This window comes from Mauremys reevesii, linkage group 7 (assembly GCF_016161935.1).
Source record: "Mauremys reevesii isolate NIE-2019 linkage group 7, ASM1616193v1, whole genome shotgun sequence".
Lineage (NCBI taxonomy): Eukaryota > Metazoa > Chordata > Testudines > Geoemydidae > Mauremys > Mauremys reevesii.
Genome location: NC_052629.1, coordinates 96,698,569 through 96,714,554, shown reverse-complemented (window position 1 = coordinate 96,714,554; position 15,986 = coordinate 96,698,569). Strand labels below are relative to the sequence as shown.

Here is a 15,986-nt window from a genome sequence, read left to right as displayed (position 1 = left end):
TTAAATTTCACCCAGCTACCCCTGTTTTGAGCCCAGTGACTTAAGAAGTTCAATCTGTTCAGCTTAATAAAAAAAGATCAAGAAGTGACTTGATCCCAGTACATAAGAACCGTTGCAGGAAGAAAATAAAAGGCTTTTCAATCAGTGAAGAAAGGCAGAACAAGAACTATTGGCTAGAAGCTAAAGCCAGACAAATACAAAATTAGGCAGAAAACACAAATTTTTAATAACATGGGCTACAACCACAGGAACACACTCCCAAGGGAAGTGGTGGATTCCGCATCTCTTGATGTCTGCCAACCCAGACTGGCTGCCTTTCTGGAAGATCCATTAGTCAAACACATTATTGCACTCAATATAGGGGTAAATGGGTGACAGGCTCTGGCCAGTGAGATAAATGGAGGGCAGAGTGGCTTCTGGCCTTACAAATCTATGAATCTTTTTTCCTACAGAAGACAAGGCTTTACTGAAGTTAGCTGGTTGTGTTCTAGCACAGACACTAAAACTCAACCTGATGGCGTCCTCCTGCATTTGCACCTGCATCTCTTATGCCCAAGGTTAAGAACAAACATGGGCAGCCTGGGAGAAATATGTGGCATGCATCCATACTAGTCCTAGTAACTCCCTAGTTACCTTGACCTGCTAACACACATGAAAAGCTACAAACTTTGTTAGTTAACAAGTAAGAACATACCTCTTTGCCTAGTGAACAGCCTGCAAAGCATTCAGCCTGAGAGTTCTCACAATTCACCTTGGGGGAGGTTAGAGAAAAATGTAAACCGGAATGTTTGCTTTGGAGTTCTTGAGATTGATAATCTGACCACTCGAATCATGCGAAACAAAGGGGGTGGCGGGGGAGGAAACAAGATTGTCTTGAGCTGCCAGGAACCTGAGTGTGAAATCCAAAGAATTCAAAGCATTTTGTAAGTAGTTCCTCTCCCCATGCTTGCAAAAGCATTGTTGTCCTTTGTGGAAGGAGATGCACTGGGGAGGGGGGGGAAATACATACAGACTAGATTTTTGAAGTGCATAGTCAGAAAAATGACAATACGATGGTCAAAGAACTGTTTCTTTCACAGCCATGCTTAGTGTTTCTTCAAGTCTTAACTTCTGCCTGTGATCATGAAATCCAAGGCCAACATTTTCATAGATTTTTTAAGGCCAGAAGGACTCATCCCGAATCATCTACTCTGACCTCCTACATAGCATACACCAGAGAATCTCATCCAGTAACTGCATCAAGCTCCTAACTTCTGTAAGAGTTACAGTGAGTTCCTTGGGAAAAGGACTGTCTTTTTGTTCTGTGTTTGCATAGTGTACAATAGGGTTCCCTGCTCCAGGACTGAGGCTTCCAGGTGCTACCCCAATAATAAATATTAATAATAATCTTATGGAAAGATATGTAGTCTTGATTTACAGACCCCAAGGGATACCCCATCCCTAGGTCAGTTGTTCCAATGGTTAACACCTCTCCCAGTTAAAAACACGTGGCTAATTTCTCATGTGCATTTGTTCAGCTTCAGCTTCTAACCATTCAGTCTTGTTCTGCTTTCCCCCCCCACCCCCACAGACTAAAGAGCCCTCTATTGTCACAAGCCTTCTCCCTACGCAGGTCCTAGACAACGGGCAAGTCATCCCCTAGCCTTCTCTTGAATAAAATAAATAGATTGAGCTTCCTAAAGTTTCTCGCTATAGAAGTGGAGCACAAATCATTGTCAGCTTTGGAAAATGTGCTACTAGTGTGAGGGAATAGGAATTTTCTGTAATGTTTTGTATGAATGCTGTGTGCACCTCAGTGTCCCCTATATGCTGCATTTTTTGCATACCCCTGGGAAAACCCATAGAGGGTGCACCAGAGGGGGTGGAAACAGGCTGTTTACTCTCGGGCAGGGTACCACACAGGTGTGGCTGACGCCTAGCTGTCTTGAGTTTGGGGCCCCATCTCCTGAAGACAACAGCAAAGCCAACCCCCCAGCACATTTTCTACCTAGCAACTAATATGACCATGGATGTTCCACCCTCCGCAGGAAGCCAGCTTGGTTTGACCAGCTGGACAATAAGGACTGAGGAGGGGGCAACCTGGACAAATGGGAACAGAACGGGAGTCAAGAGGGGGATACATTGCTTAGCTAGGGCCCTGGGCTAAACCAGATGGACCGTGCTGTAAGTTCCTTCTCTCTAGGCTAACCAAGGACCCTCTGTGCTATGTTCCAAGTGAAGTAATAAACCCTTCTGTTGTGGCAATGCTGTGTACATGTAGGGTGACCAGATGCCCCAACTGTATAGACACAGTCCCGATATTTGGGGCTTTTTTCTTATATAGGAACCGATTACTCCCCACCCCGTCCCGATTTTTCACACTTGCTGTCTGGTCACCCTAGATCACCGCAGATGCCGGCGGAGGTGCATTGCTCCCTGAGATTGTACAAGTCTCCCTCCAGGGCAGGGCCGCCCAGAGGGGGAGGCAAGTGGGGCAATTTGCCCCAGGCCCCGGGCCCCACAGGGGCCCACACGAGAATATAGTATTCTATAGTATTGCAACTCTTTTTTGTGGAAGGGGCCCCTGAAATTGCTTTGCCCCAGGCACCCCTGAATCCTCTGGGTGGCCCTGCTCCAGGGTCTGCCTTAGTGGGACTCCCTGACCAGAGCTCACAGTGGGAAGCAGGAGTGCTGAAGGAAGAGTGAGACCCCTAGGGGGTCTGCTTCACTGAAGGGCTCCCCCCAGAGGCTGTTCTAAAGCTGGGGTCATAGCGAGCCTGTGGATCCATAACAACTAGTAATTTGAGACACTTCAGAAAGTGCTAACTGCAACTGCCTGCTGTGCCCGTTCTCAAACCAGAGACAAATACATTTTTTTTAAAACCTCATGATTTTTAAGGCAATCATGATTTTTTTGGTGCCAGACTCATGATTTGTTTAATCTTTGGAGTTGGCAGTACTGAGTCTTGGGGCTTTTCTAGATGGGGAAATTGACTGGAACAGCTACAGACCTTTAAATTCACACCCTACCTTATTCCGAAATAACTTCCCTGTGTAGCCCTTGTACTTGGACCGTAAGCTCTCTGGGGTCAGGACTGTCCCTGTGTTGTGTGTGTGTTCGCACAGTGGGGCCTTCAGCCATGATTGGGGTTCGTAGGCGCTACCCCAATACAAATACATAATACTAAATCATTCTGGGTAGCTGAGCATTGTGGGACAGGCACCCAGAAGTCACCGCATTTCAGGATAGCACAGAAATATGGCAAAACTTAAGCCGATTCACTCTTCGGTACTTACACAGCCCTCTACAAGAGCAGCTGAGTACCTGGCAATCTTCACTGCATTTACCCTCCCACCACCACCCCTGGAAGGTACGATTATCCACATTTTACAGACAAGGATCTGAGGCACAGAGAGGTTAAAGCCCATTCTCAAAGCTCTTTAGGCACCTAAATCCATCTGAGGGGCTGGATCTACATGATTTGCCCAAGGAGGCATAGGAAGCCTATAGCAAAGTGGGGACTTCAACCCAGGTCTCCCAATTGTGGGCTAGTACACTAACCACTGGGACACTCTTCCTCCATTCCGCTGGGCCAGTGCAGTTGAACCAAACTGCTTTGTGCTCCAAAATGGTTCAGGTCTCCAGATCAGAGAAGGCTTAAAAAGGGAGATCGCAGCAGCAGGAAAAGCCAGCGAGGTTCAGTTTCTGAGTGGCGTTTGCAATGCTGGCAGGGCTTAACTTGCAAAGAGACAGCACGGCAGTAGAAACCACGCAGCCTGAGTCTCACAGCCCAGGTCAGCTGACTCGGGCTTGGCCTTCAAAGCTATAAAATTGCAGTGTAGACACTCAGGCTAGAGTCCAGGCCTTGAGACCCCAGCCTGAGCCCGAACGTCCATGCTGCAATTTTACAGCCCCGCAGACTGAGCCCAAGTCACCTGACCCAGGCCAGCCACGGCCATGCTGTGGGTCTTTTATCACAGTGTGGACGTACCCTGAGAGAGATGATAAATACACAACCCCGCACTACCAGGATTTGCAAAAGACCTTCTCTGGTTCAGAGGAACAGGCCCTGCCGGGGACCTGAGGGACTCTGGAACTGCCAGGGTCCCCATGTGGAAGATGGGTGGCACCTACTAAGCTAGGCCTGCATATAAACTGTTTATTGTTTTCAAGTTCTGTTTTCTCCAGGCGGCTTTGGTTCTGAACAAACAGTGCTTTGCTTTGGGAAGGCTGGCTGGTCAGCCCTGTCACTGCCCCTAGGAGAACAGGACTGCAGGCGCTCAGACCACAGTGTGTTGCAGTAGTCTGCAGCCGAGGTGCCCAGTTTGGAGGGAGAGGATCTCACCCTAAGAAAGGTGACAGCTAGAGGCCTGAGGCCTAAGTGTGGTGCCTTCAAGGAGGACAGAGGTGCAGTTACTTCAGGAACTGCGACTCCTCCACTAGCCACTAACTAGGCTGCCAGATTATATCCCCTCGTCCCCACCAAACTGTTACTGACACCCTGGCAGGGCCTATTGGGAAAGAAAGCCTGTTAAAAAGAGTCAGATCTATTCAAACTGCACCAAAGCTAAGATAGCTGCAGAGAGAGTCCCTATTAAGTCATCAAGACTCATTGAACAGAATCTGGCTTATTAAGTAGATTTGCTCCAGTGGAAAGCCAGGCTGCTCTGAACGCTCCTTTTAAGCAGGGGAAAAGAAACATCTAGTCTTGACCTTTGCTGATTAGAGCTAAACTAATCATACAGGGCTCCTATTAAATTCCAGCTGCCAGCTCCACACACGGACAATTCCGGCCAAATAGCAACAAAAATGGGCAAGCGATTTTCAAAAATCAAATCTAGCAGAAATGGAAGAAGGTCTAGAGCAGGGTAATGACCATCATTAGAAGCAGGAAATATGAATATGAGGAGAGATTGCAAGAGATTAGGGTTTGATGTATGAGAGCAGGATATGAGAGAGGTATATAAAATAATGAATAGCGTATCTATCTAATGAACTTAGACAGTCCTCACTGAGTACCTCATGATCTTTTAATGGCGTTGGCCAACACCAGCAGCTATGAAGTGTGCAACCTTCCATTAGTGTTCCCTTCGCCTCACAGATGTGTTCTGAGGCTAAGAGAACACTAATGGAAGGTTGTACACTTCATAGCTGGTGTTGGGCAAGTTCACTGCATCCACCAGGGCTCCTTGCATCCCTCCATTCCCACCTACAGCTCCCTGGGTGACATCCTCCCTTTCTTCCCTACGTCAGAGACTCCTCACAACCCCCAATAGCCCCTCTGCCCCCCACCAGGGGTTCTGTGTCTTGCCCCATTCCCTCCCATACCCAGACTCCTCCCCTCCACCAAGGGCTCTGAGTGCCCCTCATTCCTCCGCCCTCCATACCAGGGTGCCCCATTTCCCGCACCTTGTCAGAGGCTGTGCACCCACCCCCCCAATCAGCTTGATGGCATTTCTGTCTGCCAAACAGGGCCGCCCGGGGGAGGGGGGGGGGAGCAAGTGGGGCAATTTGCCCCAGGGGCCCTGCGAGCCCTGACTGAGAATCCCTTCCCTGGCTAGAGGCGTCTTTTTACTCACCTGGCAGCAGTCTGGGTCTTCGGCGGCACTTCGGCAGCAGGTCCTTCAGTGCTGCCGAAGACACGGAGCAAGTGAAGGACCTGCTGCCGTCACCACTGAAGACTTGGAGCGCCGCACGGTCAGTACAAGCACCACTGCAGGTGGCGTCTTTTTTTATGTCTGCGCCCCAGTTTTGCCCCAGCCCCCTGAATCCTCTGGGCGGCCCTGCTGCCAAATGGGGAAACGGAGCACAGAGAGATGAATGACTTGCCCCGAATCACACAGGCAGGTCTTTGGCAGAGCATGGAACTGAACCCAGGCCTCCCAAGTCCTAGGCTAGTGCACTAACCATTGGACAATCCTCCCTGTCCCGTAGAAGATTGTATTTCAATGTGCCAGAACTCAGGGAAAACCAATTAAATTGGAAGAGGTAACACTTAAAAACAGACCAAAAAACCCCACTTATAATTTTAGCCTGTGGAAGTCCCTGAGATTGGATGCTGAGCCCAATAAATTAACAGGATCCAGAAGCACATTACACAACAATGTGACTATCGAGCCACATGGCAATAAGAGGGAGAAGTTCTGCACACCCTCACGTGGGATGCCGGGTTTAACTGTGGTTTTACCCCCAGCTCCAAAAGCAATATTGCCATCTTAGAACCGAACACTGCAAAGGTCATTAAAGATCCCATCCCGCTGTGGAAGATGCACACTTTATTGGGGAGTCATGAGAGGGATGGTCCAGTGAGTCACCCCTCCTCGCTGGCTTTCCCTTCTCTATTGTAACAAACATAAGCTACTTGTCTTCCCTTTCAAGGCCCTTCACAGCCATTCCTGACCTACCCATCATCTACCCATCAAGATATCGATGCCCGCACGGCATCAGCCCATGGTGCCAGCCTCCTTTGCCCATTTGTTACATTTGGAAACAAGCCCCTTCGTGTATTTTCCAATGCTGCCCCTCCTGCTTGGGAGGATCGCTTGATGATTCCCTGTTCTGTTCATTCCCCCTGGGGCACCTGGCATTGGCCAGTGTCGGAAGATAGGACACTGGGCTAGATGGACCTTTGGCCTGAGACCACTGCCTACCATGCTGATTCCTTAGACTCCCCTGTCTGTCTATCTCCATCTGTTGTCTCTTGGCTTATACCTAGATTGGAAGCTCTTTGAGGCAGGGACCGTTGTTGCCCTGTGGTTGTACTGCACCTAGCACAGTGGGGTCCTGGTCTATGACTAGAGCTCCTAGGTGCTATGGCAATACAAATAATAATAAATGCCGATGAACATTGGAGAGATCAGAGCACGGCTGGGTAAGCTAATCAAAGCAAGTGCCCTTTATTAAAGAGACAGGATCCCCTAGCTTCCAGGGCTGTTACCCTCGCTGCAGATGGTTAAACGGTTCCCACCTGGACTGGTGACCTGTGTGCACTCAACAGCTCTGGGGTCATTTAAAGTTCTATTTAAATGCCACTGGCAGATGCTCAAGAATGACTGAAGCTGGCAGTAAATGCACAGATCCAAACTCTATGGAGAAAATCCCAGGTATTAAAAGGCTCTTTTATCTAGTAGAGAGGGAGGACAAGGACCAATGGGTGGAAGTTAAAAGCCAAACACATTCAAATGAGAAACAAAGCACAAAGTTTTAACAGAGCAGGGGATTAAACAATGGAGCAATCTCCAAGGGGAAGTGGTGGATTCTTCATCTCTTGAGGACTTAGAGGTTTCTCTGGAAGCTATTTAGCCAAACGTAAGTGACTGGGCTCAACCCAGGATAACTGGGTGAAATTCTCTGGCCTGTGCCCTACAGATAGGTTATTATTTATTATTTGTATTACTGTTGTGCCTAGGAGTCCTAGTCATGGGCAGGACCCCATTGTGCTAGGCACTGCACAAACAGAGCAAAAAATGATCTAATGGTCCCTTCTGCCCTTAAAGTCTATGAGGGGGCAGAAAAAAGTCTAGATGACCTAAATGGAGAGAGAAAGGGACCTCCCTCTGATTAGAATCATTCTACAACTCTTGTATCTTTAGGTTCTGTGCCACAAAGAATATGTGAGTTTTGTCATAGACGCAGATTTCAAATAACTGCGTTTATTAACTAGGCCTTGTACATTTGTATATAGCTACTTATATACACGGCTGCTGCATTACGTTCTGGTGGCTTCTACAATAGAAGACAGGGAGGCCAACTAGCGGGGTCCTGATCTATTTAAAGGGTATTACTCAAATCCTAGACACTACCCTGTCCCTTTCTAACCACGCCCCGGGTGGATGCTCTGTCTTTGAGAAGTGCCCATGGGACACTGTATCTGCACAGATTTGTTTATTTTTAACCCAATTCTGCGTGCACGCGATCTATTAAAGATCACGTCTACCCAAGCTCTAACTTAAGCCATGTAGGCCATGTGACTACAAAAGCAATCAGTTAGGCAAAAAAATAAAAGAGCCCAAACAATCATCATGTGTTCCCTTTCAAAATCGGGCCAGCCACAGGAGTCGAGACTGGCACCTTGGCACACTGTCAGCTGGCACGACCCATGAGAACCAACACAGCACCTCCCTCTCTAACCTTGCACAAAACCCTGCTCGAACGGAGCACTGTGGGGTTCTGCTACAGTGTTTTGCTATCAGTGAAATCTGCATCCTCGTACCTAGTAGAGGCATCACTACTTGGGGTGGAAGGTTTTTCGTTTTGAAAGCATCTTTATTTGTGGGGGGAGGTGGACAGAGGTTTTACTCCAAAATGAGTTAAAGCTGTATTTTTTTTTTTATTAGCACCATGGCAGCAGCTAGAGACCTGACTGACTTCAGGGCCCGCAATTTGCTAGATTCTGTGCAGTCCCTGCCCCGGGGGAGGGGGGGGCAGGCGGGGGGATTGCACTGGGCGCTGCTGAGACACTGCAAGAGTGAATCATTGTGTACAAATACGCATTAGTTTAAGTCAATGTAGTTAACCCTCTACAGGATGCATGCAGACACTTCAAATCGATTTAGACTCGGCTTGTATTAATCTCGCTTAATTTAGTAAGGAAACTATTTTTGCTAAAAATCCACTTAAATCAGGTTTAAATCAAATGATGAGTTTTCCATGTGTTTACCTGCATAGGTTTTTAAACCAATATGTATTAAACCAAAGTAACTTTATGTGATCAGGCTCCTACCTGTGTCCAAGAGAATTTACAGTCTAACTAGGGCCAAAAGGTTTGCCCACCCCTGTCTGAGGGCCACATCGGGGTTGCGCAACTGTATGGAGCATGGGGTAGGGAAGGCTGTGGCTCCCCAAACAGCCTGGCCACCGCCCCCTATCCACCCCCTCCCACTTCCCACCCCCTGACTGCCCCCCTCTGAACCCCTCACCCATCCAACCCCCCCTGCTCCCTGCCCCCTGACTACCCTGACCCCTATCCACATCCCCGCCCCCTGACAGGCCCCCCTGGACTCCCACGCCTATCCAACTGCTCCCTGTCCCCTGACTGTCCCCCAGGACTCCCTGCCCCTTATCCAACCCCCTCGCTCCTCGCCCCCTCACCGTGCCACTCAGAACACCAGGACTGGCAGCCGTGCTGCCCGGCCGGAGCCAGCCATGCCGCTGCACAGTCTAGAGCACCAGGGCAGGCCGGCGGCTCTTGCAGCCACGCTGCCCAGCAGGAGCTCACAGCCCCACCACCCAGAGTGCTGGCGGCATGGCGAGCTGAGGCTGCGGGGGTGGGGGGGACAACAGAGGAGGGAGGGGGCCGGGAGCCGGGCAGGATGGTTCCACGGGCCGGATGTGGCCCGCAGGCTGTAGTTTGCCCGCATCTGGTCTAAGATCTAAGGCAACATATTTCCAGTGGAGATAGGGAAATATTAATGCCATTGGACAAGGAAGACCTCATCTGGAATATTGCGTGCAATTCTGGTCACCCCAGATGAACCCAAATTGACTCAGGTGCAGACAGGTCTGGCTCCAAGGACCAGCGAAGGAAGCAGGTGCTTGGGGCGGCCAATGGAAAGGGGGGGCACGTCCAGGTCTTCGGCGGCAATTCAGCAGCGGGTCCCTCAGTCTCTCTCGGAGTGAAGGACCTGCCGCCAAATTGCTGCCGAAGAATGAAGCAGCGCGGTAGAGCTGCCACCGAAGTCCCACCGATCACGGCTTTATCTTCCCCCCGCGCTTCCCACTTCACCGCTTGGGTCGCCAAAAATGCTGGAGCCGGCCCTGGGTGCAGAAAAGGGCTCCTAGGCTAATCAGGGAATGGCGCACCCATCTTATGAGAGGAGACTGAAGGAGCTGGGCTGTTTAGCCTGAGCAGACGAAGGCTGAGGGGGATCTGGGTGCTCCCTCTAAGTACATTGGAGGGTTAACCCCAGGGTGGGAGAAGAGCCACTGAAGCAAAAGGACAATGCTGGCACGAGAACCACTGGGGATAAACTGCCCAGGAATCAATTAAGGCTGAAAATGAGAAGAAGGTTTCTACATATCAGGAGACGGAATTTCTGGACCAGCCTCCCAGAAGGAGGAGTGGGAAGCAAACAACGCAACTAGCTACCAGTGAGGGTAATTAATCAGCAGAACAACAGACCAAGGGTTGTGGTGGATTCTCCATCACTGGAGATTTTTAAATCGAGACTGGATTTTTTAAACAGATCTGCTCTAGTTCAACCAGGAATCAATTCAGGGCAGTCCCTGTGGCTTATGATATACTTCAGGTCAGACTAGATCAGTGGTTCTCAGCCTATTTAGCCATTGTGGGCCACATTCAGTACTACCTGCATGTCCCTGAGGAAGTCACATGGGCCGCAGCTCTGTGCTGACTGGGCTGCAAGTGGACCGCGGGCCATAGGTTGAGAACCACTGGACTAGATGATCACAGTAGGCCCATCTGACCTGAGAATCTATTAATCCAGTTTTATGATACATTTATGAATGGGATGATACAATGGGGTTGCTTGCAATAGCAGGGAACTGGAACTCAACGACCCAGGAGGTTGCTTCCAGTCCTATGTTCCTGTCTTGTTTACACACACAAATTGTCCCACTTTAACTGATGGAGCACAACCCTGCTAGTGTGGATGCAGTTATATTGCTATAGAAGTGCTTGTATGGTATAGCTATGCCTACATGGGACACGGAACAAGCAATATCAATGCCAGGCACCTTTATGCCGGGTACTAAAGGCTCTTTAGCCTGGAAGAGGAAGGCAGAAGAGACAGTTACCTTTTTTCATAACTGGTGCTCTTCGAGATGGGTTGCTCATGTCCATTCCATGTTAGGTGTGGGTGCTTGCCACATGCACCGGTGCCAGAAGTTTTTCCCTCAGAGCTATCCATAGGGGAACAGCTCTGGCACCCTCTGGAGTGGTGTGGCACACGTATGCCGCGGTATAAGGGGCGCTGCCGTCTCCCCCCGCCCCCTCAGTTCCTTCTTGCCGGAAACTCTGACTGTGGGGAAGGAGGGCGGGTCATGGAATGGATATGAGCAACACATCTCAAAGAACACCAGTTATGAAAAAAAGTAATTGTCTTTTCTTCTTCTTCGAGTGCTTGCTCGCATCCATTCCATTGTAGGTGACTCCCAAGCAGTACCACTGGAGGCGGGTAGGAGTTCATGGTCGTGTCAATTGCAACACAGCTCTGTCAAATCCAGCATCGTCTCTTGCTTGCTGAGTGACGCGTAGTGCGTCATGAACGTGTGTACCAAAGACCACATTGCAGCCCTGCAGATGCCCTGGATAGGGACATGCGCCGGGAAGGCCATCAACGACGCTTGAGCCCTAGTCAAGTGGGCCTTCACTATAGGCGGTGGCTTGGCCTGAGTCATCTCATAACAGGTCCGGCTGCAGGTGGTGATCCAATCTGAGATCCTCTGTGAGGACACTGGGGCACCCTTCATCCTGTCCGCTGTCATGATAAATAGCTGGGTTGACCTGTGGAAGGGCCTGGTGCGCTCCAGGTAGAACCCTAGGGTGTGCTGGACATCTAAAGTGTGCAGCTACCTCTCCTTATTGGTCGAGTGTGGCTTCCAGCAGAACACTGTGAGGAAGATATCCAGGTTGACATGAAAAGGGGCACCACCTTAGGCAGGAAAGCCAGATGAGGTCACAGCTGGACCTTGTCCTTGTAGAATACCGTATATGGAGGCTCCAAAGTGAGGGCCTTAATCTCGGACACGCGCCTCACCGAGGTAATGGCTACAAGGAAAGCAACTTTCCACGACAGATGGGAAATGGAACAAGAAGCCATAGACTCAAAGGATGGGCCCGTGAGCCTAGAGAGGACCAGACTGAGGTCCCATTGGGGAACTGGAAGAGCCTGTCAAGAACCAGATAGACATCTCATGCGAGAACACCGATTTGCCCTGGACACACGGGTGGAAGGCCGATATGGCTGCCAAGTGCACCTTGATGGAAGAAAGCGCAAGACCTTGGTGCTTTAGGTGGAGCAGGTAATCCAGGATGGACTGAAGACGACCGGGTCTGGGAGATGCTACGCTCTGACACCTAGCAGGAGAAACACTTCCACTTTGCCAGGTAAGTCACTCTGATGGAGGGCTTTCTGCTTTCCAAGAGAGCCTGCTGTACCTGACTAGAGCAGGCCTGTTCCTCTGGGTTCGGCCACACAGCAGCCAAGCCGTGACGTGAAGGGAGGGAAGGTTCAGGTGCAGGAGACAACTGAGGTCCTGTGAGAGTAGGTCTGGGTGGCTAGACAGTGGCCATGGGGCAGCCACAGCCAGATCTATGAGCATGCCGAACCAGTACTGGCAAGGCCACACCAGGGCGATCATAATGACTTGCACCTTGTCCCTTTTGATTTTCGATAGGACCCTGCTGATCAGCGGAATCAGTGGGAATGCGTACATCAGACCCCCCACCCATGTCAAGGAGAAAGGCATCGGAGTGGGCGCCCCTGACGAGGCCTTGGAGAGAGCAGAACTGATGACACTTTCTGGTGGTAAACAGGTCCACTCGGGGAGCCCCCCACTTCTGCAAGAGTACCTGGACGACCTCCAAGTGGAGTGACCACTCGTGGAGAGAGAAAAAGGACCTGCTGTGGTGATCCGCCAGCGTGTTCCAGATGCCGGGGAGATGCAAAGCTTTCAGGTGGATCACGTGCTGGATGCAAAAGTCCCACAAGCAAAGTGCCTCCTGACAGAGCGCCAATGAGCATGCTCCCCCTTGCCATGTTTTCCTTCAACACCTGCACTACTCAGCTGGACAACTGTGGCAGGAAGACACCACAGGCTAGGCAGACAGCTCTGAGCTCCCTGATGTTTAAATGTAATGCCAACTCCTCTGGAGACCACGTCCCCTGGGTCCACAGCACACCGAGATGTGCTCCCTAACCGAGGACTGAGGTACTTCACAAACACAGAATACAAAGATAGTCCCTGCCCCTCCATTTTTTGTGGAGAAAAATCCACATGATCAGGCCCCCAAAGAGAGAGTGAAATATCCTCCAGCTACATATACCTACTTGGGATTTCTGATGCCCAATTCCTATTAATTTTAAACAGGAACTGGATTTCCAAATTCTTCTGGCAGCTTTTGAAGAGATCAGCCGTGTGTGTGTTAAGATGGAATTCAAGGCCTGGAGCGATTGCTAATCACTGTGAGGAAGAAAGAGGAAGCATGTAGCTTAACTAAATGATGACTAATGGGGATATAGCCATCTATTTTCAAAGCATGTTAATCCTGAAGAAAGGGAAGGATTTGGGTGCAGTGCAAGAATCAATGGGTGAAATTCTCTGGTCTATGTGATGCAATCCTCGTCCTTTTCAGATTGATGGCCTTATTCCAAGTCAAACAAATGTCTGACACTTCCTTTACCTTCATAGTAAGTGTATTGATGATAACCCTTAAAGTACGGGGGGGGGGGGGGGTGTTTAAAGAGGTTTCATAAAGTTTAAGGTCAAAAGGGACCATTAAATCTATTCTGATCCCTACAGCACAGGCCAGTACATTTCACCCACATACACCTATATTAAGCCCAAAGACTAAACTGAGGTTACATTAAAGTATTTCAGCCCTCAGCAGGCTAAACTGCTGTGAGCCCCAAGCAGGGAACAGGAGAGACCCAGAGGCCATCAATGTCCGAAGGCCCTGCGATGGCAGGGAATTCTGAGATGAGCCATGCCCAGGGGATCCCAGCAGGCGACCTGCGCCCCATGCTGCACAGGAAGGAACAGGTCGAGCAGTGAAATAAGCCATCCCAGCAATAGCACTAGTTTTCCGTGATTCCATCCTGCACCTACCCCAAGGTTTTTGCTGGCATAGGAATGTTGCCCAAACACAAAAAGCACAACCCAACGTCCCCCGCAAGAGGCACAGCTATGGCAGAACTCTCTTGTGCAGGCCTCCTCTAGTACTCGCTTAACAGCTTACCTTGAAGGATCGGAAAGAGACCATCCAGAGCAACTACAGCTATCTCACTCTCCTGGGGGAAAGCCCAGACCTGTTTGAACAGGAAGTGTTGGACTGGAAGAACCAGATTGAGGGGCAGCGGATCTGGGCTTTGCTTGGAGAATATAAACTGGTTCTGTTCCTGTAACTTTAAGACAGGCCTTTCCTACGTACTTCTGCCAATGGTCAAGGGAGCGGTCTGAGTAGTGCCAGCAAAAGTCCGTAGTCTAGAATAAGGCAAAACAGGGGTTAGCAACCTTTCAGAAGTGGTGTGCCGAGTCTTCATTTATTCACTCTGATTTAAGGTTTTGCGGGCCAGTAATACATGTTAACGTTTTTAGAAGGTCTATTTCTATAACTAAACTATTGTTGTATGTAAATAAGGTTTTAAAATGTTTAAGAAGCTTCATTTAAAATTAAATTAAAATGCAGAGCCCCCTGGACCAGTGACCAGGACCCGGGCAGTGTGAGTGCCACTGAAAATCAGCTCACGTGCTGAAGGCGGCACGCATGCCATAGGTTACCTACCCCTGAGGTAGAGTATGAACTTAAAGCACAACAGCTATTCCAGAATAGCCCCCCATGTGAACACTTCTTCTGAACAGAAGTTCCTTTTTCCAGTTTAGCTGAATCTAAATTCAAAGTGGAGTACATAAGAAGGGACTTCCCAGATTATCAAATCCCGTCTAGAATCCTGGCAGAAACTTATCCAGCTCCATCTTCAAACTAATCGGGGTGTTTGTTCTCAACTGCTCCTATGGGGAGGCTGTTCCAGAACCTCCTTCCTCTGATGGCTAAAACCCTCCTTAACAGCCTGATTCCCGATCAGTTTAACCCCATTGGTTCCTGTGCTGAAATTGTCCTTTAGCTTCAATAGCTCTTCTCCCACCCTGGAGTTCTCCTCCCATGTATTTAGAAAAGGAGCAACCAGCCTTCACCTGACCAGGCTAAGCAAGCCTAGCTCTTTCAGTCTCCTCTCACAAGATCAGCTCTCCATTTCCCTCATCAGCCTAAGAACCGTTCTCTGCCCCTAGTCCGTTACACTAAACCAGAGAAAGGCACTCTTAAATCAGCATCCATAGAGGAAGCTATTCTGCAACCGCTATTGCAGTCAATTTCCTTGAAGAGATCTAAATGCTGACACTATTGCAGCATCGCCAACCCCCCCCCCCGATTTTATCAAGAGTCGCGCAATATTTGCCATTTTCCATAAAGCCTCAGGCTCCCGGCATCACATGATTGTGTTAGAATGTCAACTTTTTTTTTTAAATGAAAAGATAAGATACCACCCTGCACAGTTCCAAGAAAAAACTTGAAACCATGACTCAGAACTGCCCCCTAAAGACTCAGAAACCAGAAGACAAAGACCCCAATGTTTTTTAAAATCTCCTGATTTTTAAGCCAGTCTCACAGTATGGTCATGCTAGGGGGAAGGATAGCTCAGTGGTTTGGGCATTAGCCTGCTAAACCTAGGGTTGTGAGCTCAATCCTTGAGGAGGCCGCTTAGGAATCTGGGGCAAAAATTGGTCCTGCTAGTGAAGGCAGGGGGGTGGACTCAATGACCTTTCAAGGTCCCTTTCAGTTCTAGGAGATTGGTATATCTCCTTTTATTACTGATTTTTTGAACACAGTGGTAGAGAAGGGATACCTCAGTGGTTTGAGCATTGGCCTGCTAAACCAGGGTTGTGAGCTCAATCCTTGAGGGGGCCACTTAAGGATCTGGGGCAAAAATCTGTCTGGGGATTGGTCCTGCTTTGAGCAGGGGGTTGGACTAGATGACCTCCTGAGGTCCCTTCCAACCCTGATATTCTATGATACAACATTTGCATCTGATCTGCAGACATGGTCCGTGGATATTTGCAGGGCTCTAGACACTGGCAGGATTGATACCCTCATAGGAGACCTGCTGAATATTCATTGTGTTACCAGATTACCTGTGTAAATCTGCAATAATTTTCAAGCCCTTGACCTCTTACCAGTATAGTGTCTCAAGTCTTGCTGGCTTGATAAACAGCCCTCCCTCCCAATCACAGGGGCCTTTACACTGCCAAGTAGCATACGCTGTTCTCC

The 15,986-nt window shown here is 49.4% G+C and overlaps 1 protein-coding gene across 9 annotated transcripts in view; it reads right to left on the bottom strand.

The window, feature by feature from the left end:
- The window catches only part of PC (pyruvate carboxylase), a 235,843-nt gene that overhangs the window by 196,900 nt on the left and 22,957 nt on the right, over nucleotides 1-15,986 (bottom strand). For 3 of the 9 annotated variants that reach the window (XM_039547629.1, XM_039547631.1, XM_039547625.1), the window contains 2 exons: nucleotides 13,899-14,143; nucleotides 12,991-13,123 (listed from right to left, as the gene is read on the bottom strand). The exons of 4 other annotated variants lie outside the window; for them this stretch is intronic. The gene's annotated coding sequence lies outside the window, so the exon portion shown is untranslated. Of the gene's footprint in view, nucleotides 1-694; nucleotides 733-12,990; nucleotides 13,124-13,898; nucleotides 14,144-15,986 lie in introns of those variants that run through there. 2 more of the 9 variants (XM_039547626.1, XM_039547633.1) reach the window with 2 other exon arrangements.